General features: G+C 47.8%; 1 protein-coding gene across 3 annotated transcripts in view; it reads left to right on the plus strand.

Annotated features, from left to right (window-relative positions):
* The window catches only part of LOC123768319 (RNA polymerase II elongation factor ELL), a 270,210-nt gene that overhangs the window by 116,404 nt on the left and 126,019 nt on the right, over positions 1–27,787 (plus strand). The gene's annotated exons all lie outside the window — the stretch shown is intronic.

A 27,787-nucleotide genomic window follows, 5' to 3' on the forward strand; every position in this document is an offset into this window, starting at 1 on the left:
GGAAATCGTGCCTAACAAACCTTCTGGAATTCTATGATAAAATAACGAGGATAAGACAGGACAGAGATGGTTGGGCAGACTGCATATTTCTGGACTGCCAAAAAGCCTTTGATACAGTACCGCACATGAGACTGCTGTTCAAGCTCGAGAGGCAGGCGGGGGTGGGGGGAAAGGTCCTAGAATGGATAAGGAACTACCTAACAGGAAGGAGCCAAAGAGTTACGGTAAGGGGCGAGAAGTCGGACTGGCGAACAGTAACAAGTGGAGTACCACAAGGATCGGTGCTGGGACCAATTCTATTTCTTGTGTATGTTAACGACATGTTTACAGGCGTAGAGTCCTACATGTCGATGTTTGCGGATGATGCAAAGTTGATGAGAAGAGTTGTGACAGATGAGGATTGCAGGATCCTCCAAGAGGACCTGAACAGATTGCAGAGATGGTCAGAGAAATGGCTACTAGAATTCAACACGAGCAAATGTAAAGTTATGGAAATGGGACTAGGAGATAGGAGACCAAAGGGACAGTACACAATGAAGGGGAACAGCCTACCTGTAACGACGCGTGAAAGAGACCTGGGGGTGGACGTAACACCTAATCTATCTCCTGAGGCACATATTAATAGGATAACGACAGCAGCGTACTCTACACTGGCAAAAGTTAGAACATCATTCAGAAACCTAAGTAAGGAGGCATTTAGGGCGCTTTACACTGCCTACGTAAGGCCAGTCTTAGAGTATGCCGCCTCATCATGGAGTCCCCATCTGAAGAAGCATATAATGAAACTGGAAAAGGTTCAGAGGTTTGCAACGAGACTCGTCCCAGAGCTACGAGGGATGGGGTATGAAGAGCGCCTGAGGGAACTGTGCCTTACGACACTAGAAAGAAGAAGGGAGAGGGGGGACATGATAGGAACGTATAAGATACTCAGAGGAATTGACAGAGTGGACATAGACGAAATGTTCACACGGAATAGTAACAGAACGAGAGGACATGGATGGAAGCTTGAAACTCAGATGAGTCACAGAGATGTAAGGAAGTTTTCTTTTAGCGTGAGAGTAGTGGGGAAATGGAATGCACTTCAGGAACAGGTTGTGGAAGCAAATACTATTCATAATTTTAAAACCAGGTATGATAGGGAAATGGGACAGGAGTCATTGCTGTAAACAACCGATGCTCGAAAGGCGGGATCCAAGAGTCAATGCTCGATCCTGCAAGCACATATAGGTGAGTACACACACACACACACACACACACACACACACACACACACACACACATACATATATATACACACACATACATATATATACACACACACACACACATATATACACACACACACACACATATATATACACACACACACATACATACATATATATACACACACACACACACATATATACACACACATATACACACACACACATATACACACACACACACACACATATATACACACACACACACACATATATACACACACACACACATACATACATATATATACACATACACACACACACACACACACACACACACACACACACACACACATATATATACACAGAGTATTCAAGAAGCATATTGTGCGCGCACATTTGGAATTATTATTTAACAAGGGAAAGATATGAAGCCAAGTGTGTGGTGCAGGCAGTAGTTCATTATTATTCTGAGGTGCTTACCTGTGGCTTTATTTGGTATTTCTTAAATGTCAAGGTCTGACACAAGTGATTCATTAAGCGTTCTTAGTATTCATATAATTGGCGAGTAGCGGTAACTGGGTGGCAAGTGCAGGCTTTGCTATTTATTAACCACGTCCTGGGTGTAGGCGTGTCTTGCTAACTTGGTGCGCCTGGCGTGGTTGTTGCAGGTCGGGATTTGGGTGGCGTGGTTGCCTAGTTGTGGTAGTCTAGCGTTGGGATCCATAGGTTGTGGTAGCCTGGTCATGGAGAATCATGGTTGTGGTAGCCTGGTCATGGAGAATCATGGTTGTGGTGGCCTGGTCATGGGGGGATCATGCAAGAAAAAAAATGCAAGAACTGCAAGAAAAATGACAAGTTGGATAACAAGAACTTTTCACACTAGAGATGCTATACCGATGATGATACTTTTAAAGACGCTAGTGCTCTCTAGAGTGGAGTACTGCTGCACAGTGACAGCCCCTTTCAAAGCTGGAGAAATTGCTGACCTGGAGAGCGTGCAGAGATCCTTTGCTGCTAGAGTCCACTCAGTAAAACATCTAAACTATTGGGACCGACTAAAGAGCCTAAATTTATATTCTCTTGAGCGCAGGCGGGAGAGATACATAATAATTTACACATCGAAATAGTAGAGGGGCTGGTCCCAAACCTGCACACAGAACCATAGCCCGTGCTACTTGGAACTTGTTCCCAGTAGCTGAATCTGTAACAACAACAAATGCACACAGAAATAACACCACATGAGACCAGGAGGCATGGCAGGATGTGCAGAATACCCCATTGAAAAGCAGAGGTGCAACAGGTACTCTTGAGTGAAAACTCTATCAACATCAGAGGCCCGAGACTGTTCAACACGCTTCCACTACACATAAGGGGCATAACTGGCCGACCCCTCACAGTGTTACCGGCTTGATAGTGTTCTGGGAGTTCTACTCCCCAAGCCCGGCCCGAGGCCAGACTTGACTGGTGAGAGTTTAGTTCACCAGGCTGTTGCTTGGAGCGGCTCGCAGGGCCACATATCCACCACAGCCCGGTTGGTCCGTCACTCCTTGGAGAAAATTATATAGTGTTCTCTTGAAGATGTCCACGGTTGTTCCGGCAATATTTCTGATGCTCGCTGGGAGAGTGTTGAACAGCCGTGGACCTATGATGTTTATAGTGTTCTCTGATTGTGCCTATGGCACCCCATAGCTTGCCATAATCGCCCATAGAGAGAACAAGTTTTATGTTCAAGAGAGAACTTGATAAACACCTCCAAAGGATGCCTGATCAACCAGGCTGCGATTCACGTCAGGCTGCGAGCAGCCTTGTCAAACAGCTTGGTTGACCAGTCCAGCAACCAGGAGGCCTGGTCGACGACCGGGCCGCGGGGTCGCTAAGCCCGGAAACCATCTCAAGGCAAGGTCACACGTGTGACAGGTGTGTGTGTGTGTTTACTCCACATGAGACAGGTGTGAGTGCTCAGTCGTCACACTTCTCCAGCGCCCCGCCGTGATGGAGTCTGTAGCCTTCTGTTTAATGTGTTCTAAAACGTTCATTATATATTTTTGGACATTTTTTCTTCGGGTTTAGAAATAGCCTGTAATAGATAATAAAGAAAAATGTTATGAAAATTGTCATGAAATTCCTAAACTACTAAGCGTTTATTTTAATATGGCATATAGGAACTCTAATGTAACAATATATTTGATTAAAATTTCAGCTGATAACGGTAATGGGGCATAACAAGCCGAACTATTTCCGTGTTCAATATGGAGCTTGATTTGAAAAGAAGGGCGGGTGATCAATCAGGCTGTGGCTCATACGTCAGACTGCGTCTAGGGCAGTGTAACAGTCTGGTTGACCAGACTGTTAGCCAGACCAGGCTGCGGGGACGTGGTCCGGGGGAATGGCTTGAGGATAACCCTATGTGGTAACCTTGTGGTGTTTTCGGGGCTTAGCATCCCCGCGGCCCGGTCGTCGACCAGGGCTCCTGGTTGCTGGACTGGTCAACCAGACTGTTGGACGCGGCTGATCGCAGCCTGCCGTATGAATCACAGCCTGGTTGATCAGGTATCCTTTGGAGGTACCTGGTTGATATCTGGTTGGTGGGGTTCTGGGAGTTTTTCTACTCCCCAAGCCCGGCCCGAGGCCAGGCTTGACTTGTGAGAGTTTGGTCCACCAGGCTGTTGCTTGGAACGGCCCGCAGGCCCACATACCCACCACAGCCCGGTTGGTCCGGCACTCCTTGGAGGAATAAATCTAGTTTCCTCTTGAAAATGTCCACGGTTATTCGGGCAATATTTCTTACGCTTGCTGGGAGGACGTTGAACAACCGCGGACCTCTGATGTTTATACAGTGTTCTCTGATTGTGCCTATGGCACCTCTGCTCTTCACTGGTTCTATTCTACATTTTCTTCCATATCGTTCATTCCAGTACGTTGTTATTTTACTGTGTAGATTTGGTACTTGGCCCTCCAGTATCTTCCACGTGTATATTATTTGATATCTCTCTCGTCGTCTTTCTAGTGAGTACATTTGGAGAGCTTTGAGACGATCCCAATAATTTAGGTGCTTTATCGCGTCTATGCGTGCCGTATATGTTCTCCGTATTCCCTCTATTTCAGTGTCAGGTGTTTGTCAAGTTCTCTCTTGAACACTGTGAGGGGTCGGCCAGTTATGTCCCTTACGTGTAGTGGAAGCGTGTTGAACCGTCTCGGGCCTCTGATGTTGAGTAGTCCTGTAAGAGTATTTCTAGGCCATGATTCATACCTCAGGGTGCGTCCAAAACAGTCTGGTTGACCAGGTCACCAACCAGGAGGCCTGGTCAGAGAACGGGGCGCGGGGTGGTGGATCCCCGAGAACCAACAACAGGTAAACGAGTAGTGTATCATAACTGTATTATAAACATGTAGTTTATTATTACCGACAGGTTGTTGCTTGGATACATGTAATCTAGAAGATTGCGCCACATGAAGTGCTTGGTGGATAGTGTGAACGTTTTGTTGACGTTACATACGTGACACACGTCCGGGACTTTAGTCACATGTGGACCCTGGGGGTCCCCAGGAGGGGTGGGGGGGGGGAATCCGCGAAATGCTACAAGAGTTTTCCCGAAAAAAAAAATATCGGATCCGGTTTGGAGAGAACGAGAGAAAACTTTCCATTTCGTTTAAGCAGATTTCACATTTTCCCCTAAAGCACAGACGCGTAAAGTTCTCTTCTAATGCATCGGGGGGTCGAATGAATAGTGTGGCATGATAGGGAGATGAAGGGAGCTCGTGTAGACCTGAGCCAGCGTGTAGGGAAGGCTGGTCCGCCCCCGGGGGCTGTACTAGGAGGTGGTGGTGGTTCCTGGTGGAGGCTACAATGTGATGTGGTGTGGAGGACGAGGCCGCGGGTTGGGAGCGGGGTTATCAGTGTCTTGCATCAGGTTGGGGGCGGCGGCGGGGGAGGGGGTGAGTGAGTGGGAGTGAAAGTTGGCGGCGGCGGAGGTGGGCGGGCATCATAGGCGGCGCGTGCAACGCCCACACCCTCATGCTGGACACTACATTGACACACTCATCATTCTCACTCCAGACAACTGCATTCCCACCACCGCACACCTCCCTACACAGGAAGGCACCTCTGACATGGATGGAACATGTTCTAACTGACAGACAGAAGAGGGCGGTAATCAGAGACAATGTATCTGACTGGAGGAGTGTTACTAGCGGAGTACCACAGGGTTCAGTTCTTGCACCAGTAATGTTCATCGTCTACATAAACCATCTACCAGAAGCAATACAGAATTACATGAACATGTTTGCGGCTGATACTAAGATACTGAGCAAGATAGGAGACGCAGACGATTGCAATGCCCTTCAAATTGATCGAGATTAAATAAGTACTTGAGGCGACAAGTGGCAAATGGAATTCATTATGAATAAATGTTATGTTATTGAATGTGAAATCGGAAAAAAATAGACCACACACAACATAGAAATTATATGAAAAGGAATTACAGAACTCTAATAAAGAACGAGACCTGGAGGGGGGGGGTGGTTTTGGATAGTAAACTGTCGCCAGAGGAACACATAAAGAACATTGTGAGAGGAGCGTATGTGTCGCTTTCCAACTTCAGACTTGCTCTTAATTATATGGATGGTGAAATACTAAAGAAACTGTTCATGACTTTTGTGAGACCAAAACTGGAATATGCAGCAGTTGTATATCTCCCATATGCCCATATCCCACATCTCAAGAACATAAACTGGAAAATGTGCAACGGCATGCTGCAAAATGGCTTCCGGAGCTGAAAAACAAGAGTTACGAGGAGAGACTAGAGGCATTAAACATGCCAAAAGTGGAAATAAAACAAACAGAGGTGATATGATAACCACTTACAAAATACTAACAGGAATAGACCAAATTGACAAAGAAGAATTCCCGCATGAGGCAGAAATGATTGGGTAGAGTATTTTTTACCCCTGATGCTCCTGTTAACCTAGCAGTAAATAGGTACCTGGGAGTTAGACAACGGCCTCAGGCTGCTTCCTGGGGATATGTGTGTGTGTTAGAGGGGGGGGGGGAGGAAGTATACCAAGAGGTATAGGTGTGGGCTGAGAATGAGGACGTGTAACTAGCTTCACAATATGATTACTTGCTTGGCTAAATGAACTATGGGGTTCAGTTCCTGAACCAATTATGCGTGTCCAACCCTTCCCACCACCGCCCACAGCATGGGTATGGGGCGCATAATAAATGACTGAACCCAAACTCTCGTCAACAGCTATGATAAGGTCGGCCAATGTACACCTACATACGCTCTTTATTTTCCAAATCCTCGATAATAGTCCTTCGCGCATTTCTACACGTGTGATTGAAGCACCATTTCCTTAAAATATCGGCAAATATAATATTCGAGGAAATATATATATTCAGCCGACTTTCTGAAATATTGGTACAAAGGAAACCAGTTGCCAAAAGGAACAAAATAAAGGCCTAGACTTTAATTTCCTACCTGATGGGAGAACAAAATGTTGGGCTTACGTCTGATGCTGACATCCTAATATGTTAATGCGGCCAACATTAGGGCTTGGGGAGAACAGCTCCCAGAGCCACTCTGGGTATAGGCCAGAACCGTTCATTTAGAATTTCACATTTTTTTTCATTTTAAGTAGTCCTGTTCCCCGTTCTCAATCTCAGGATTTTATCCTTTGTTCCTTGTCTTAATGAATTTATAGAAAAGGCCTGGATCTGTTTTACATTTGTCTGCTATACCTTTCTCAGAGTTCCTTTCTGCCTCTCTCCTCACAGCTGTGTAATTGTTGCTTGTCGTGCTGGTATGTTTGCAGGTTAGGCCTTTTTCGATATTGAACCCATTTTCTTGTCTTATCCTCTCTGGCCCTCTCACAATTTCTGTTGAACCAATCCTGTTTCCTGGTCCTGCATTTCTGTTTTGCTATGAATGTTTGTGTTCCTTTGTGTTTGTATATTTCGCAAAATATGGCGTACATATCATTTACTTCCTTGCCTAGCAACAAGTCTGTCCAATTAATCTCATCAAAGAATTGTTTAAGTTCCTCATAGTGAAGTCGAGTTTTTCATCTGTTTAAATGTCCCTATTCTCTTCTAGATTACATCACAAAGCATATTTAATTTCCAACAGAACACGATCACTCTTTCCCAGGGAGGAAGGTATTGGATGTCAAATATCTACTTTTCTTTCCTGGTGAATATTAGATCCAGTACTGACAGAACATCCCCTTCCCTCATTCTTGTGGCCTGCTTGACGCATTGATACGTGAATGTTTCCAGAAGGAGATTTACAAATCTGCCTGTCCAAATGTCCTCTGTTCTTGCTTTGTTGGCCTCCCAGTCTATTGCTTTCAAGTTTAAGTCCCCCAGTACCAACAATCATGATTATCCTTATCTGTTTTTACTATAATCTCTCTCATGACCATTATGAGGCCCTCTCATTTGTCATGTAGTTCCTCCTTTGTCCATGTGTTGCTTGCTGGTGGGCTGTAGGCATTTATGATTATCAGTTTATCATCCTGATACCAGACCTGCAATGCCATTATGTCAATTTCTCGAGGGCTTTCGATTATTAACTCTCTTACCTTCAGGTGTTCTTTCACCAGCACAGCCACCACTCCTCCCTTCCTAGTTTTCCTGTCACGTCTCCAAATTGTGTAGCCCCTTGGGAATATGACCTCATTTAAAATATTTTCTTCAAAGTTCGTCTCTGTTAATGTGACTATGGTCCCCCTTAAGCTGAATTATATATTTTAGCCCCAGTATTTTTTAGCTCACTCCATCTATGTTGATATATAAAATTTTCAGGAGCCTGTTCCTTTTCCCTTTGTCTTTTACTCCCCCTTCCTCTAAAGATTTTGCTGCTTTGTTTTTATGTTTCATTTCACTAGCTTTCCAGTCCCTAACACTTTGTAGAAAAAAATTATTTCTTCATTTCTATTCCCATTTAGATGTTTCACTTCATCAAGGTTTGTTTTCAGTTTTTCCTTGTCTTCCTTTGAGAGGTCTTGTCTTATTGACCAACGTTTGCCATCCTCATCACTCTTCCTGAGTACTTATCACTCTGCAATTTCTTGGCATTTCTAAGCACTTCCGTCATTTGTTTACCTCCGTTAAATGTCACCCTTAAGGGGCGTTTTTTGTCGTTCTCATATTTTCCTATCCTCCTAAAATCACTGACATTTTCGTTTGAATTTAGGCATTCTCCTAAACCTACTATTTTCTCAAGGATTTTCATCTCAGGTGCTGCTCTGTCCACTCTCACCTAGTGATGGGCTTGCCAATGATTTCACGCAAAGCGCCTTCCCAGTCACCATATTATATATACATATATTTGTACATACATATATATAGAGTACAGTGTATGTACGATATGTATATATATATATACCTATATATGATATCATGTGGCTAAATATGGTGTATATTGTACATTTCAGGTAAGCAAGAGTGTGGGTGCAGGAGCGGTGGCATGCCTGGGGGGTGTTACCTGTACAGGAGGTCACGTACCAGGTAATGGTCTTATTCCGTAGACTGCTCTCTTCACTCTGGCTCCTCTACCCTCCCTTGTCTTCAACACTCTGGCTCCTCTACCAGTGGTTGCCCCTGGAGTGAGGAGTAGTGGGGAATGGAGTGGGAGGGAGGGTGAGACACTGTGTGTGTGTGTGTGTGTGTGTGTGTGTGTGTGTGTGTGTGTGTGTGTGTGTGTGTGTGTGTGTGTGTGTGTGTGTGTGTGTGTGTGTGCACTCACCTAGTTGTGCTTGCGGGGGTTGAGCTTCGTATCTTTGGTCCCGCCTCTCAACAATCAATCAACCGGTGTCCAGATTCCTGAGCTTCTCGAGCTCTTATCATATCTACATTTGAAACTGTGTATGGAGTCAGCCTCCACCACATCACTTCCTAGTGCATTCCATTTACTAACTACCCTGACACTGAATTTTGTTCTAATGTCTCTGTGGCTCCTTGTGCGTGTACCACCCGTTTTAAATAATCCATCCTTGTCTACCCCTGTCAATTCCCCTGGGAATTTTGTTGTGGTAATAATGTCTTCCAGCGACGTGAGGTGCAGTTCACGTAGTCTGTCCTCATAACTTATGCCTCTTAGTTCTGGGCCTAGCCTAGTGGCATACCTCAGAATTTTTTCCAGCTTCGTCTTGTGCTTGACAAGGTATGGGCTCCATGCTGGGGCCGCATACTCCAGGTTGGATCTGACATATGTGGTATACAAGGTTCTGAAGGATTCCTTACACAGGTTCCTGAAGGCAGTTCTGACGTTAGCCCGGCTTCAGGAGACAGGTTTGGCGTGATATCAACTCCTAGATCTTTCTCTCTGACCGTTTTGTGATGGACTTCATCTCCCATACTGTATCCTGTGTCTCGCCTCCTATATCCTCCGCCTAGTTTCATCACCTTACATTTACTTGGGTTGAACTTTAGTAGCCATTTGTTGGACAATTCCTTCAGTTTGTCTAGGTCATTTTGTAGCCGTATACTATCTTCTGTCTTACTCTTCATAATTCTTGCATCATCAGCAAACATTGAGAGGAACGAGTCTATGAACGATCTCTGAGAGATCATTTACATACATCAGAAACAGTACAAGTCCAAGGACTGATCCCTGTGGGACTCCACTGGGGACGCATCTCCACTTCGAGACATACCCCCTCAGTGACTCGTTGTCTTCTTTTGCTTAGGTACTCCCTTATCCAGTGGCGTACCTTCCCTTTCACTCCAGACTGCATCTCCAGCTTGTGCACTAGTCTCTTACGTGGTACTGTGTCAATGCCTTTCTGACAATCCAAAAGTATACAGTCTGCCTAGCCCTCTATATCTTGCCTAATCATAGAATTTAATTAATCCTGTGAGGCACAATTTGCCAATCCTGAACCCATGCTGATGTGTTACAAAGTTCTTTCACTCCAGATGTTCCACTAGTTTTTGCTCACAATCTTCTCCATCAGCTTGCATGGTATGCAAGTTAAGGACACTGGCCTGTAGTTCAGTCACTCCCGTCTATCCCACTTCTTGTCTATCAGGACTTGAGGTTATCTTGAGATGATTTCAGGGCTTAGCGTCCCCGCGGACTACACTAGCCGTTTTCCATATTTTTGGCAGTTCAGTGGTTGCAACTGTGCGACACAGTGGTTGCAACTGTGCGACACAGTGGTTGCAAGGATCAGGTTGGGTTACCGTTACCTGTGGCAGGTGGCTGCAGGTGACGGGTCTCCCAATCCTGAGCACTCCAGTTGCAAACTCTGTGAGCAGGAACTACGGCATGATCTCCCGCACTACATCACTGAATGCCCAGTTATTAGACCTTTCAGGCCAGTTGGCCTGAGGTACCTGGAGCTTTGCAATTACTTTATTCACTCGTATTCTTGAAGATATCCTCACAGTATACCCAAAATTTGCCAGTGCAGGCTATTAAACACAGGGCTCTGTATGACTAACCATCCTGCGCGATTGGGACTTGTATTACCACTGCTACCTTATTCAATCTTGTGTTGATGATATCCTCAAAATGCATCCGGAGTCTGCCAGTGCAGACCGCTTATCACATGCCTCTGTATGACTAACCATCCTGTGTGATGGGGATTTCTTAGCATCACCTAGTCAGCTTTTTTGACACACTACTCCACTTCATATAGTCTAGGTTAGCTGCACTAATGCAGATGTACCTAATATGTTAATAAAAAAAAAATTTGGCAGTTCACCTGTTACCAGTGATTTGTCACTCGTTATCCTTGTGGGCCGTCGAGGGCTATTTCATATGTGTTTTATATTTAAAACCAAATATTAAAGTTTTTTACACAGGTGGGTACAGGAGCAGATGGCTTCTTGATGTTATGAGGCTAAGTGTTTCCCTTTCCAGGGAGGGAGAGGGGAGCCGGTCGGCCGAGCGGACAGCACGCTGGACTTGTGATCCTGTGGTCCCGGGTTCGATCCCGGACGCCGGCGAGAAACAATAGGCAGAGTTCCTTTCACCCTATGCCCCCTGTTATCTAGCAGTAAAATAGGTACCTGGGTGTTAGTCAGCTGTCACGGGCTGCTTCCTAGGGGTGGAGGCCTGGTCGAGGACCGGGCCGCGGGGACACTAAAGCCCCGAAATCATCTCAAGATAACCTCCTGCTCTGAAAGAGGAAGTGGGATGCTGCATATAGTACTCAGGAGTGGTAGAGTGAGTTAATATGAGATAGTAGAACCCCCCATAACCTTCCATAGTTCGTGTTAAGCCTGACCCCTGTTAGTCCCCCTCCCCCCCCCCCCACCCCCCCCCCCCCCACCCCCTTCCCTGGAGCACCACACGGCAGTAAGTCTACTCTTCGCCAGGTCTGTTCTGCATTTCCTACCATATCGTTCGCTCTAATATGTTGTTATTTTACTGTGCAAATTTTGGACCTGGCCTTCCTTTATCTTCCATGTATGTATTATGTGACGCTTCTTTCCTGGTTGGTGGTGTGATCAACCAGGCTGTTAGACGCAGTCTGATGAATTATTACCTGGTTAAAATAGATCCAATGATATATTTGTATGTGTGCAAGGTTTTTGTATATTTTTCAAGCACTTTTATTCAAATTTGGAACGTCTTTATTTTGTATCCCTAATATCAATTATGTACTTTTATCGTATCTCCGAGCAGTTTGTAAAATTAATTTTATTTAAATATTTATAAATTTTATGATAAATTTGTCTGCGTTTGGCACTCATATTGGCACTTATCTCATATTGTACACGTTGGATGTCTTCAACAGCTTTATGGGCTATATTTAGTGTGTGTTATAACTTGCCGTACAAGACTTTGTCATGGGTCTAGGCTGTGATTCAATTTCAAAATGAGGTTTATATCGATACGTGGTGAAATGTGGTTATAAACTCCCACTAGTTCCTCGCAGTAGAAAAACTCTGGTAATCGACTACAGGTAAACCACAGGAGAGTGTCATCAGTCATACGTCGTGTACTCATTACGACACCATATACTTGTAAGTTGCTCTCCTTGTGTTTATCCAGAGATACTTGTAGCTTGTTCTCTGTGTTCATCCAGAAATTTTTGCAAATTGTTCTCCTTGTGCTCATCCAGAAATGGGCGTCTGGGAGTTATTTTACACCCCCAAGCCCGGCCTGAGGCCAGGCTTGTTCTGTGTTAACTTGATCCACAAGGCTGTTGTTGCTTGTGAAGTTGAATCTGCGGTGGTTTTGGTACTTACTGCCTCCCACAGCACTGTGGGAGGCGGGGACACCCTCCCTCCCTCCACCAGACAAAAGTGGTCTGGTTCGCCCATGTTCCTCTCTCGCCTCATTACGCTGTGAATTAACGGGGCTTTAATGTCACACAAAAATGTTAGAAAATGTTACAAAAGGTTAATATTTTTCAACCGTTTAACATTTTACAAGTGTGAGCAATTAGTGCCCGCGTGTGAGGAGTGGCTGGGAAGGAAAGTGTGTTGTCGTCATGGATGGGTCTCTGCACGTTTTGCTGCCCCCTCCCCCCACCCCCACCCCATGTGCACGTGGGGGTGTGATACCTGCTTGATGGGGTTCTGGGAGTTCTACTCCCTGACTTGTAAGAGTTTGGTCCACTAGGCTGTTGCTTGGAGCGGCCCGCAGGGCCACATATCCACCACAGCCCGGTTGGTCCGGCACTCCTTGGAGGAAACAATCTAGTTTCCTCTTGAAGATGTCCACGGTTGTTCCGGCAATATTTCTTATGCTCGCTGGGAGGATGTTGAACAACCGTAGACCTCTGATGTTTATACAGTGTTCTCTGATTGTGCCTATGGCACCCCTGCTCTTCACTGGTTCTATTCTGCATTTTCTTCCATATCGTTCACTCCAGTATGTTGTTATTTTACTGTGTAGATTTGGGACCTGACCCTCCAGTATCTTCCACGTGTATATTATTTAATATCTCGTCTTCTTTCTAGTGAGTACATTTGGAGAGCTTTGAGACGATCCCAATAATTTAGGTGCTTTATAGCGTCTATGCGTGCCGTATATGTTCTCTGTATTCCCTCTATTTCAGCAATCTCTCCTGCTCTGAAAGGGGAAGTGAGTACTGAGCAGTACTCGAGACGGGACAACACAAGTGACTTGAAGAGTACAACCATTGTGATGGGATCCCTGGATTTGAAAATTCTCGTAATCAATCCGATAATTTTTCTGGCTCACGCAATATTTGCTTGGTTGTGCTCCCTAAACGTTAGGTCGTCACACAGCATTATTCCCGAATCCTTTACATGCTGTTTTCCTACTATGGGCACATTTGATTGTGTTTTGCACCCTGTATTATGTTTAAGGTCCTCATTTTTACCGTACCGGAATTTACCGTACCTGGAATTTATCACTGTTAACATCATGTTATTTTCTGATGCCCAATCGAAAACTTTATTAATATCATCTTGAAGTTTTTCAATGTCTTCAGCCGAGGTATTTTGCATACTGATTTTTGTGTCATCTGCAAAGGATGATACGAAACTGTGACTTGTATTTTTGTCTGTATCTGATATGAGAATAAGGAAAAGCAGCGGTGCAAGGACTGTACCCTGAGGTACAGAGCTTTTAACTGCGCTTGGACTAGATTTCATATGGTTGACTGTTACTCGCTGAGTCCTGTTTGACAGAAAACTGAGTATCCAGCGTCCTAATTTACCGGTTATTCCCATTGACTTCATTTTGTGTGCTATCACTCCATGATCACATTTATCGAAAGCCTTTGCGAAGTCCGTGTATATCACATCAGCATTCTGTTTTTCTTCTAATGCCTCAGTGACTTTGTCGTAGTGATCAAGTAGCTGTGAGAGGCACAATCTTCCTGCTCGAAATCCATGTTGGCCTGGGTTGTGGAGGAAGGTGTGAAGGTCTACTTCTAGTCACAATTATTAAACGTGAATTCATGTTTGACGCTCATTGCCACCTGGAAATGATGAAAAGAAAATAGACTAGAATATATTGCGTCCCAATTTTCATTTGGATTATACGACGGTCAGTAAGGAGAGGAGGGTGAGTCAGGTGTGGAGGGTGAGTCAGGTGTGGAGGGTGAGTCAGGTGTGGAGGGTGAGTGAGGGTGAGACAGGTGTGGAGGGTGAGTGAGGGTGAGTCAGGTGTGGAGGGTGAGTGAGGGTGAGACAGGTGTGGAGGGTGAGTGAGGGTGAGTCAGGTGTGGAGGGTGAGTGAGGGTGAGTCAGGTGTGGAGGGTGAGTGAGGGTGAGTCAGGTGTGGAGGGTGAGTGAGGGTGAGTCAGGTGTGGAGGGTGAGTGAGGGTGAGTCAGGTGAGTGAGGGTGAGTAAGGTGTGGAGGGTGAGTGAGGGTGAGTCAGGTGTGGAGGGTGAGTCAGGTGTGGAAGGTGAGTGAGGGTGAGTCAGGTGTGGAGGGTAAACCACTGGTGCCGTCTCTGGCCTGGCCCACCTGGCCACCGTCCCCCAGGGACTGGGAGGGTCGTACAAGGGAAGGAGGCCAAGCCACCTGTAAGAGAAAAGATGGCCGTGCGAATAGACGTTGATGAGTCAATTAACACGGGGGGCTGGAGGCTGAGTTCGGGGCTGGGCCGGGGGGCAGGGGTTGGGGGAGGGCTAGAGATGGGGATGACGAATGGGACTTGTGTTGGGGGATGAGAGTAGGGTTGGGGCCTGGCCGTGTGTGGTGTGGGCCCACAGTAGAAGTAACGGGTCGACCCGCCAGTCCCCCCACACCCCCGTACGCACCCGCTCTGCCTGTGGCTGCTGCAGTGTCTCTATGGATTGACTGTTGACACTAGCCAATAGTCACACGGATATTACATTACTCTTTCAAAGAGGAGTTGTGCCACCAGTTGATGTGCCTCTACTGTTGATGGGTCTAGCCTCTAGTGTGTACCAGTTGATGGGTCTAGCCTCTAGTGTGTACCAGTTGATGGGTCTTGCCTCTATTGTGTACCAGTTGATGGGTCTAGCCTCTAGTGTGTGTACCAGTTGATGGGTCTAGCCTCTAGTGTGTACCAGTTGATGGGTCTAGCCTCTTGTGCGTACCAGTTGATGGGTCTAGCCTCTAGTGTGTACCAGTTGATGGGTCTAGCCTCTAGTGTGTACCAGTTGATGGGTCTAGCCTCTAGTGTGTGTACCAGTTGATGGGTCTAGCCTCTAGTGTGTACCAGTTGATGGGTCTAGCCTCTAGTGTGTACGAGTTGATGGGTCTAACCTCTAGTGTGTGTACCAGTTGATGGGTCTAGCCTCCAGTGTGTACCAGTTGATGGGTCTAGCCTCCAGTGTGTACCAGTTGATGGATCTAGCCTCCAGTGTGTACCAGTTGATGGGTCTAGCCTCCAGTGTGTACCAGTTGATGGATCTAGCCTCCAGTGTGTACCAGTTGATGGGTCTAGCCTCCAGTGTGTACCAGTTGATGGGTCTAGTGTATTTTCATCACACTAGATTCTATTATCTTGATTCTATTAAGTTGGTTCTATTATATACTAGTTTACCACAAATTAAGACTTGGTGATAAACAGTGACTGACCGCAAGATCCAACAGCCTGTTGGACCAAGCTCTCACAAGTCGAGCCTGGCCTCGGGCCGGGCTGGGGTGAGTAGAACAACTCCCAGAACGCCATCAAGCAGATAATTACTTTGCCATACGGAAGTCTTGTTTCCTATATTACTGACAGGTGTAAATAATTCTAGCCCATGATATTCTGACACTTAGCTCATTGTGACCTTGGCTGGCGAATTGGTGCTGAAAATGGCTTTAAACTTTTTGAGTGATTGGCAGGTGTTGGATGAGGTAGATTGTTGTAGGGTGGGGGAGGCGGCACTCCCGGGACCACCAGTGGCACTCGGGTGCCAGGGGGGCGTGCCAGAGGGCGTGCCAAGGGGGGGGGGGCGCGGGGCCGTGCCCACTGGCGGGCATTACGTCAATGCTAATTACGAGTCGCGTCGTTGGGTGTGTGACTGTTCGTATATACTTTGTTACACGAAACAATTACTATAAGGCCAGCCAGACCACTCTGGGACGCAGACGTGACCATTATACTTTTGGGGAACTATCAGGACCAGGACTAATGAGAGCATAAGGATCAGCCGGGCTGTGGTGGGTATGTGGGCCTGCGGGTCGCTCCAAGCAACAGCCTGGTGGACCAAACTCTCACAAGTCAAGCCTGGCCTCGGATCGGGCTTGGGGAGTAGAACTCCCAGAACCCCATCAACCAGGTATTAATGAAGCGTGTACAATTTACGAAGCTTTACATCTTAATTCAGTCATGTCGACAGTCTATTAAACAGTTTACCAGCTTGGAAGCTTTTAATCCAAAGGGTATTATTGTTCTAAACAATAATAACTCGCAACTGTTTAATTAAGTAAAGTAAGTCACTCTGAGGAATGATGTACAGGTTCCGTAAGTGTCACTTGAGCGCTTGATGATTCCAGGCGCAGGTTCCTGCCCTCTCCCCCCCCCTCAAGCACTCGACCAACTGGTGAGTGATCTATGCCTTACCTTTCGGCTACATACTTCCCAGGATCAACATCTCCGTGGCCCGGTCTCTGATCAGACCTCCTGGTTGGTGGTCTGGTCAACCAGGCTGTTGGATGCGACTGCTCGCAACTTGGCGTGTAAGAATCACAGCCTGGTTGATCAGGTACCCTTTGGATGTGCTTATCGAGTTCTCCTGAACCCCGTTAGAGGTGCCAGGTGCGTATTTAAGACTGTATAGACATCCACTCTGTCCTCTCGCGCAGTACGTCGCATTTTTTACGATATCAACCAATCCGTTAAGAATGTCACTTGTTGTTTTAGATTCAGTTACTGAGAACAAAAAGTAGCACGGTTTTTTTTTTTGGGGGGGGGGGAGTAAAGAGGAAGGAGAGGCATAGGTGAAGGGAAGTATAGAAGTGGGAAATACAGTGAGAGGTTTGAAAGCAGGCGGGCTGTCCGCCTTGCTGACACGATGTGTAGGTGTTGGCAGCTAAGCTAAGCTGGCTCCCTATTGTCAGGGATAGCTCACCATAGCACGGGCTATGGTGAGCCCCGTGGTGGACTCCCTGCCACAGGAGCGGGGCTCTGTCTCACTTGTTAGTCAAAATTAAAGCACCAGATTATTACCGTTTTCTGTGCGTGGCCTTGACAGATCAGGTGGGTTGCTTGGGAAATCTAGTTAGGCCAAACAGTTGTATTTGTTTCGGTTTGGTAAATGGAGAGTACGGGCTGAAGCTCCATGGGTCGAGGACCACCTGAAGCTCCATGGGTCGAGGACCACCTGAAGCTCCATGGGTCGAGGACGACCTGAAGCTCCATGGGTCGAGGACCACCTGAAGCTCCATGGGTCGAGGACCACCTGAAGCTCCATGGGTCGAGGCCCACCTGAAGCTCCATGGGTCGAGGACCACCTGAAGCTCCATGGGTCGAGGACGACCTGAAGCTCCATGGGTCGAGGACCATCTGAAGCTCCATGGGTCGAGGACGACCTGAAGCTCCATGAGTCGAGGACCACCTGAAACTCCATGGGTCGAGGCCCACCTGAAGCTCCATGGGTCGAGGACCACCTGAAGCTCCATGGGTCGAGGACGACCTGAAGCTCCATGAGTCGAGGACCACCTGAAGCTCCATGAGTCGAGGACGAGCACTTTCTACCTGCACATATTGTGGAAACTGTAAAGGTGGAGGTTTATGGAGATTAAGCCACCACACGAGGTGGCACGGGCATGAGTAGCCCATAGGTAGTAGATGTCAACCAGGTAACCAGGTTTTGGGTGACTGTGATCGTCGGTTTTGGGTGACTGTGAACATCCTGATGTGTGTGTGTGTGTGGTGGGTGTGTGTGTGTGTGTGTGTGTGTGTGTGTGTGTGTGTGTGTGTGTGTGGGTGGGGTGGGTGTGTGTGTGTGGGTGGGGTGGGTGTGGGAGGTGGTTGGAAACTGTAGGAGTTATGATGGGTGGGAGAGGGCGCAGCTCCTGGGATGTGGCGGGGCAGGCACGCCCTTCACCTGCGGTGGTTCTCAGCCAGTGACACAAGTGTCTCTCACTGTCTGCCTCCACCAACTGGGTTGTTGGCACTATGGTCATGTTATTAAGGTCATTATCAAGAGGTAGCGCTTAGGTAATAGGACGCGGCTGCAACCAGGCTGTGGTTCATACGTCAGGCTGCGAGCAGCCACGTCCAACAGCTTGGTTGACCAGACAACTAATCAGCAGGCCTGATTCAGAGACCAGGAACGGGGAACGAGGACGTTGATCCTGGGAACTACCACCAGATAAGGAAGGTTAGCCTTGTCGTTCTTTTATGAAATATTCCTTTTAGTGTCACCTCTTAGGGAGCATAATCCTTATCAGTCAATCAGCGGTTCTTGAGGATGGAGTGGGAGCTTCCTACCTTGAGGCTACCTTGAGGTGCTTCCGGGGCTTAGTGTCCCCGCGGCCCGGTCGTCGACCAGGCCTCCTGGTTGCTGGACTGATCAACCAGGCTGTTAGACGCTGCTGCTCGCAGCCTGACGTATGAGTCACAGCCTGGTTGATCAGGTATCAACCAGGTTGTGACTCATACGTCAGGCTGCGAGCAGCCGCGTCTAACAGCCTGGTTGATCAGGCTGTTAACCTGTTGTTGCGCCTCTGTTAACCGGTTGTTTGGCGCCTCTACTTTATAGCGTTCCCCTTTTTCTCTGTTAGTGATGAGTGGCTTGAGCATGGCTTGTGCTGCTGCTGCTGCTGGGCCTACTGTCTCCAGGCGCCGGTTTAGGTTCCCATTATTTAGCTGCCTTCCTGTCTCTGGGGACGGCAGCTTCCCCACACGTTTATTCCCAGTTAATCCCTTTGTTATTAATATATCTCTGCCACCTCCACACCCCCTGTGACCCGGGTCTCAAGTGACCCAGGACACCCTCTCCGTGACCCAGGACACCCTCTCCGTGACCCAGGACACCCTCTCCGTGACCCAGGACACCCTCTCCGTGACCCAGGACACCCTCCCCGTGACCCAGGACACCCTCCCCGTGACCCAGGACACCCTCTCCGTGACCCAGGACAACCTCCCCGTGACCCAGGACACCCTCCCCGTGACCCAGGACACCCTCCCCGTGACCCAGGACACCCTCCCCGTGACCCAGGACACCTTCCCCGTGACCCAGGACACCCTCCCCGTGACCCAGGACACCCTCTCCGTGACCCAGGACACAATCTCCGTGACCCAGGACACACTCCCCGTGACCCAGGACACACTCCCCGTGACCCAGGACACACTCCCCGTGACCCAGGACACCCTCCCCGTGACCCAGGACACCCCACCCACCCTCCCAGTGACTCAGGACACCCCACCCACCCTCCCAGTGACCCAGGACACCCCACCCACCCTCCCAGTGACCCAGGACACCCCACCCACCCTCCCAGTGACCCAGGACACCCCACCCACCCTCCCAGTGACCCAGGACACCCCACCCACCCTCCCAGTGACCCAGGACACCCCACCCACCCTCCCAGTGACCCAGGACACCCCCCACCCCCCTGTGACCCAAGACATCCACCCCCTCCTGGCCCGGGAGTGCGGTGGCGGGACTCAACAAGTGTGGCACTCCATGGCACTTATATTTAGCTTGACACCAGGACCCCGCGTCGGGTGGTGCCAACTTTAGCCCTGAAGTTGTCGTTTGTGTGCGCGTTACTGGGCACGTGTGTGTGTTTACTATTTGGGTCTGCACAATCCAGCTATTAGCTCTTGGACCCCACCTTTCTAACCAGTCTATTTTTCCTCTATTATATTTACTACATATATTTCTAACACACGTCCCCATACACCTCCCCCAGGGAGTCGGTCGGCCGAGCGGACAGCACGCTGGACTTGTGATCCTGTGGTCCTGGGTTCGATCCCAGGCGCCGGCGAGAAGCAATGGGCAGAGTTTCTTTCACCCTATGCCCCTGTTACCTAGCAGTAAAATAGGTACCTGGGTGTTAGTCAGCTGTCACGGGCTGCTTCCTGGGGGTGGAGGCCTGGTCGAAGACCGGGCCGCGGGGACACTAAAGCCCCGAAATCATCTCAAGATAACCTCCTGCTCTGAAAGAGGAAGTGGGATGCTGCATATAGTACTCAGGAGTGGTAGAGTGAGTTAATATGAGATAGTAGAACCCCCCATCAACCAGTAGATAGCAGCGGGGTCACGGGTGGGTGTGAAGACCACCTGCCTCACAGGACCTGTGGTGGTGTTGTGGAGGTACTCACGCTGACCACAACCACCACTGTGTAAACAGTGGTGGTCCAGTGTCCCTGGTGGCTGGCAGGGAGGTGGGGAGGTCGGGGGGCGTGACCTTGTGGCTACCTTGTGTAGCTTCCTGGGATCATCAGCCCCGCGACCCGGTCTCCGACCAGACCTCCCGGTTGGTCGTCTGGTCAACCAGGCTGTTGACCAGACGTTATTCTGTCGACCTACTTCTGTTGTAGAAAGAGTGCTTACTTCTTAGCATTCTCTCAAAGATTTTTATATGATGTGAGGTTTGGAGGCCTGACGGCTGAATGGACAGCGCTTGGGGTTCGTAGTCCTAAGGGTCCCGGTTCCATCCCCCGCGGAGGCGGAATCAAATGGGCAGTTCCTTTCACTCTGATGCGCCTGTTCACCTAGCAGTAAATAGGTACCTGGGAGTTAGACAGCTGCTACAGGCTACTTCCTGGGGATGTGTGTGTGTGTGTGTGTGTATCATATATATATATATATATATATATATATATAATATATATATATATATATATATATATATATATATATATATATATATATATATATATATATATATAATATATATATATATATATATATATATATATATATTATATATATATATATATATATATATATATATATATATATATATATATAAAGGTTAGAGCTATACCTCTATAATTTGTTACATGTGCTTTACTACCTCCTTTGTGAAGTGGCGCGATCTCCGTTGTTTTAAGAAAGGGACAACGCCAGTATCTAGGCTCCGGCTCCATGAGGTGTTGAGGGCCTGTGATGGTGGTGGTTGGCAGTTCTTGATGAATATAGAATTCCAGGCCCCATGGACTCTAGTGCAGAGTGCAGGGGGCCTGCTGTCTATGGCTGCTTCAAGTATGGCGCGTGTTGCTAGTTGGCGGGAGTGTTGAGGAGTCGTGAACATTATTTCACAGGTCACGTCCAGGTCCCCCCCCCCCAGCCCCAGCCTTTAGGGCTACACCCTGCCAGGTGTTGAGTACCTCGCAGGTGTACCCGCCCTACCTCCCTCCCCCCCGTCACTCTCCACCTACTGTTTATGGCCATTCCTGCCCGCCGTCCCATCCCAGATCCTTATCCTGACCCCTGACCCAGTGCTATATAGTCGTAATGGCTTGGCGCTTTACCCTGGTGGTTCCCGTACCCGGCTCTGGATGGACGGTCAAATGCTGCTGTGTGTGTGTACTCACCTAATTGTGCTTGCCGGGGTTGAGCTCTGGCTCTTTGGTCCCGCCTCTTAGCCGTCAATCAACTGGTGTACAGATTCCTGAGCCTATTGGGCTCTATCATATCTACATTTGAAACTGTATGGAGTCAGCCTCCACCACATCACTTCCTAATGCATTCCATCTGTCAACCACTCTGATACTAAAAAAGTTCTTTCTAATGTCTCTGTGGCTTATTTGGGCACTCAGCTTCCACCTGTGTCCCCTAGTGCGTGTGCCCCTTGTGTTAAATAGCCTGTCTTTATCTACCTTATCAATTCCCTTCAGAATCTTGAATGTGGTGATCATGTCCCCCCTAACTCTTCTGTCTTCGCGGGCGCGCGCGCGCGCGCGCGCACACACACACACACACACACACACACACACACACACACACACACACACACACACACACACACACACACACACACACACACACACACACACACACACATTGTGTCGTGTGTGCATGCATGCGAGTGATCACTTGAGCCCCTCACCACACAGGTCAGTGACAACCCCCCCCTCCTCCCCTCACCAGGTATCCAGGCCTCCTCCTCCCCTCACCTGTCATTGACCTCAAGACCACCGGCTTCTCAGCCTCCCTCACACCTCCCATCTTGCCTTCCTTCTTAACACTCATCTCCCCATTCTCTCCTTACACCATTGATATCTTCCTCTCTCCCTCCCTCCCTCGGCTTCCTCCCTCCCTCCCTCCCTTCTTCCCCTCCCTCCCCTCCCTTCTTCCCCTCCCTTCTTCCCCTCCCTCCCTTCCCTCCCTCCCCTCCCTCCCTTCCCTCCCTCCTTCCCTCGGCTTCCTTTATTTCTTCCTTCTAGAATACCTATTCCCATCCCTCTGTCCCAGATTCCGTCTTATTTTTGTTTATATATATATATAAAAGAGTTCTAATATGCTTGTACAGCCACTAGCACGCATAGCGTTTCGGACAGGTCCTTAATCCTATATTCCCCGGAATACGACCCGCCAAATCGTTTAACAACCAGGTACCTATTTTACTGTTGGGTAAACATAGGCTACAGTTAAGGATTAGCGCCCAGTCAATCCTCCCCAGCCAAGATACGAACCTAGGCCAAAGCGCTGGCGAAGCGCCAGGCTAGTGTTTTACCACTGCGCCACGGGGAGTACTTAAATCTATCCTTTCTCAGACTTCCTTTTCCATTCCACCTAGACCTCCTCTTCCATCATAATTCCTGTTCATACAACTCGTCCTCTTGTAATGAGAGAGAAGAACATGAATATATATAATAATAACATATATATAAATCCATACAATAATACAAATATTATAAATAACAAACTCAGCTAACCCCTGCGAAAGGGAGATGGAACTTTCACAGATGACAACAAAGAAATGAGCGAGTTACTGAGGAAGCAGTACGACTCTGTTTTCAGTGAGCCATTAAATGCACTAAAGATTGATAACCCAAATGAATTTTTCATGGATATGATACCAACATCAAATCACATATCAGACGTCGCCCTATCCCCACTAGATTTTGAAGAAGCCATAAACAGTATGCCTATGCACTCTGCACCAGGCCCGGATTCTTGGAACTCCATATTCATCAAGAACTGTAAAAAACCACTATCGCAGGCCCTTCACATTCTGTGGAGACAAAGTCTAGATACTGGCGTTATCCCTGACATACTAAAAACAGCAGAGATAGCACCACTCCATAAAGGAGGAAATAAGGCAGAGGCAAAAAATTACAGACCGATAGCACTAACATCGCACATCATAAAAATTTTTGAGAGAGTGCTAAGAAGTAAGATCACAAAATACATGGAATCACAGCATCTCCATAACCCCGGACAACATGGTTTCAGAACAGGGCGCTCTTGCCTGTCGCAGTTGCTGGACCACTATGATATGGCATTAGATGCTATGGAAGACAAACAAAACGCTGATGTAATTTACACAGATTTCGCAAAAGCTTTTGATAAATGTGACCATGGTGTTATTGCACATAAAATGCGTTCAAAAGGAATTACCGGGAAAATAGGCAGATGGATCTACAATTTCCTGACTGACAGAACCCAATGTGTAATAGTCAACAAAATAAAATCCAGCCCATCAACCGTGAAGAGCTCAGTCCCCCAGGGTACTGTGCTTGCTCCAGTACTTTTTCTCATCCTCATATCGGACATAGACCAGAACACAACCTATAGCACTGTATCATCCTTTGCAGATGACACTAGGATTTTCATGAGAGTTGGCAACATAGAGGACACGGCAAACCTCCAATCAGATGTAGATCAGGTCTTTCTATGGGCTACAGAAAATAATATGGTATTCAACGAGGATAAGTTTCAGCTCATGCGATACGGAAAAATTGAAAATATAAAAACAGAAACCACGTACAAAACGCAGGCAAATCATAACATAGAACGAAAAGGCAATGTAAAGGACCTGGGTGTACTCATGTCGGAAGACCTTACCTTTAAAGAACACAATAAAGTAGCCGTCACAACTGCAAGAAAAATGACAGGTTGGATAACAAGAACTTTTCACACTAGAGATGCTATACCGATGATGATACTTTTCAAAACGCTTGTGCTATCTAGAGTGGAGTACTGCTGCACAATGACAGCCCCTTTCAAAGCTGGAGAAATTGCTGACCTAGAGAGCGTGCAGAGATCCTTTACTGCTAGAATCCACTCAGTAAAACATCTAAATTACTGGGACCGACTAAAGAGCCTAAATCTGTACTCCCTTGAGCGCAGGCGGGAGAGATACATAATAATTTACACGTGGAAAATAATTGAGGGGCTGGTCCCAAACCTGCACACAGAAATAACACAACATGAGACCAGAAGACATGGCAGGATGTGCAGAATACCCCCGTTGAAAAGCAGAGGTGCAACAGGTACTCTGAGAGAGAACTCTATCAACATCAGAGGCCCGAGACTGTTCAACACGCTTCCACTACACATAAGGGGCATAACTGGCCGACCCCTCACAGTGTTCAAGAGAGAACTGGATAAGCACCTCCAAAGGATACCTGATCAACCAGGCTGTGACTCATACGTCAGGCTGCGAGCAGCCGCGTCTAACAGCCTGGTTGATCAGTCCAGCAACCAGGAGGCCTGGTCGACGACCGGGCCGCGGGGACACTAAGCCCCGGAAGCACCTCAAGGTAGCCTCAAGGTAACCCCTAAAATATTGTCAATTTCATACTTGTGAAGAGCTGTGGTAATTATTCCTGACTGTGGGGGGGGGGGGAGGCTGGCTAAACTAATGGATATATTATAATATTCAAACGTGCTATATACCAGTGCACCGTGTGAGGTGTTGCTCCATTACACACAAGATAAGGTCAATGATTATGTGCTGTATCCAGGGGGGAATGTATGATATCTCCGCCCCCAGTATCTACTCTTCCTATGGCTTACCTAACCTTGCGGAGGGCTATCTTGCGGGGCTACCTTGGGGCTTCTTGCAAGTTGACCTGTGAATCACAGTCTGGTTGATCAGAAATATTTGGGGGGTGTTCATGGAGTTCTCTTGAACTCTCTGAGGAGTCGGCCAGTTATTTCTGTTCACCCGCCAAAGAGCATTCCATGCACCCGCCAAACCCCAGCTGTTTATGAATGGAAAACGGTTTACACGCTCACAACTGATGACGTCCGAACACTTCGGAACAGGTAGCTTCGCTGACGACTTTTGTTCGAACCACAACGCTGTATAAAGGCTTTACCCACGTACTACAAATAGAAATAATCGCCAACAGAACTTAATCACCTAACCTAACCAGTGCCTAAATATGCACAGTACGCTAATACATACCAATATTAATTTATATTTGAAGTCCTTATGAATGGCGGGGAGGGAGGGAATTATCAGGGAAAGCGCCAAGCCATTAGGACTATATAGCACTGGGAAGGGGTCAGGATAAGGATTTGGGATGGGACGGGGGAAAGGAATCGTGCCCAACCACTTGGACGGTCGGGGATTGAACGCCGACCTGCATGAAGCGAGACCGTCGCTCTACCGTCCAGCCCAAGTGGTTGAGCTAATTTATATTTGAGAAAATTCCCATTTTGAATGTACAGCATGTTAAAATTGATAAATGCGTCTTTGGGGTCGACCGCTGGATGGAATGGACTTGGTCTGAAGACGAGTTACCTTTGAAGGACTTTATGGAGTTCTCTTCTGAACACCGTGAGAGGTCAGCCTGCTATGCTCCTTATGTGTAGTGGGAGCTTGTTGAACAGTCTCGGGCCCGTGATGTTGGACGGGGTTCTGTCATCGTACTTGTTGCACCTCTGCTTTTCATTTGGGGATATTCTGCACATCCTGCCATGCCTCCTGGTCTCATGTGATGTTACTTAGGTGAGCAGATTTGGAACCAGTCCTTCTAGTACTTTCCAAGTGTAAATTATTGTGTGTAACTCCCGCCTGCGCTCTAGGGAAAGTAGCATTCCCGGAACCCCATCAAGCAGGTATCAAGCATAAGAACATAAGAACAAGGTAACTGCAGAAGGCCTATTGGCCCATACGAGGCAGCTTCTATTTATAACCGCCCAATCCCACTCATATACATGCCCAACCCACGCTTGAAACAATCGAGGGGACCCCACCTCCACCACGTTACGCAGGTAGGGAATACAGGTAGTTACAAGGATCAATGTCCCCACCACCCTGTCCGTGACCCGGTTTGGTTGGTGGTCTGGTCAACCAGGCTGTTAGACGTCGCTGCTCGCGAATTCGAGTCCGGATGTTAGAAATATTTGTGTGTCAGTAGTAGTAGTTGACCAAACCCGGCCGCTGGGATTCCTGTTAATCCCTTTTTCTAACCTAATACGACCAGGAAGCCTGGCCGCGAGACCGGGCCGCGGGGGCTTTGATCCCCGGAACCAACCGCAGGTAGGTATGAGGTATATTATAGAGCACAGTAATATTGAAGTTCTCTATGCATATCCGGTGAGTTTCGGGAGTTCTACTCCCCGGCCTGAGGCCAGGCTCGACTTGTGATAACTTGATCCAACAGGCTGTTGCTTGGAGTGGTCCGCAGGCCCACATATCCACTACAACCTGGTTGGTCATCGGCTCCCATGTAAATTAGGTGTGTGTGTTGATTGGGTGCGTATGTTTATGATAAGTTAAAACAGTTGTATTATTTTTTACTGAGCAGTAAATCTGGAGAACGGCCTTCCCAGCTGACGGATTGTGGACATTGGTCCTGGTTTGGGGTTCCTCACTGTGAACCCGACGGTGTATACACTACCCCAGTGTATATTATGAGAGCCCGACGGTGTATATACACTACCCCAGTTTATATACCCAGAGGTCAAGCCTGGCCTCGGGCCGGGCTTGTGGAGTAGAACAACTCCCAGAACCCCATCAACCAGGTATCATATTACGTGAGCTCGACGGTGTATACACTACCCCAGTGTATATTATGTGATCCTGACGGTGTATATACATTACTCCCAGTGTATATCATGTGATCCTGACGGTATATATACATTACTCCCAGTGTATATTATGTGAGTAATATAAAGACGCGCTTGACTGACAGTTTATTTATATTTCAGGTGAGTTGAAAAGGTGGTGGAGGCGGAGGGAAGTGTTAAGGTGAGTTGATGGGAGCACTGTACCAGGCTGCACCACTGTACCAGGCTGCACCACTGTACCAGGCTGTACCACTGTACCAGGCTGTACCACTGTACCAGGCTGTACCACTGTACCAGGCTGCACCACTGTACCAGGCTGTACCACTGTACCAGGCTGCACCACTGTACCAGGCTGCACCACTGTACCAGGCTGTACCACTGTACCAGGCTGCACCACTGCACCAGGCTGTACCACGCCTGTACCAGGACCAGTGGGTGGGGGCACGGGCGCTCTGGTACGCCCGTACCTTGCACGTCCCACTACAGTGGGTGGAGTACAGCCACTCGCGCCTCACTCTCATAATGTAATCAAATTTTGCTCCGGTTTATTGGGCAGCGTCACTCATTCTGTGAGTGGACACACCGCCAAAGTGATAGTATTGGGCAGCGTCACTCATGCTATGAGTGGACACACCGCCAAAGTGATAGTATTGGGCAGTGTCACTCATCCTGTGAGTGGACACACCGCCATAGTGACAGTATTGGGCAGCGTCACTCATCCTGTGAGTGGACACACCGCCATAGTGACAGTATTGGGCAGCGT

The sequence above is a fragment of the Procambarus clarkii genome, chromosome 1 (assembly GCF_040958095.1).
Source record: "Procambarus clarkii isolate CNS0578487 chromosome 1, FALCON_Pclarkii_2.0, whole genome shotgun sequence".
NCBI lineage: Eukaryota > Metazoa > Arthropoda > Malacostraca > Decapoda > Cambaridae > Procambarus > Procambarus clarkii.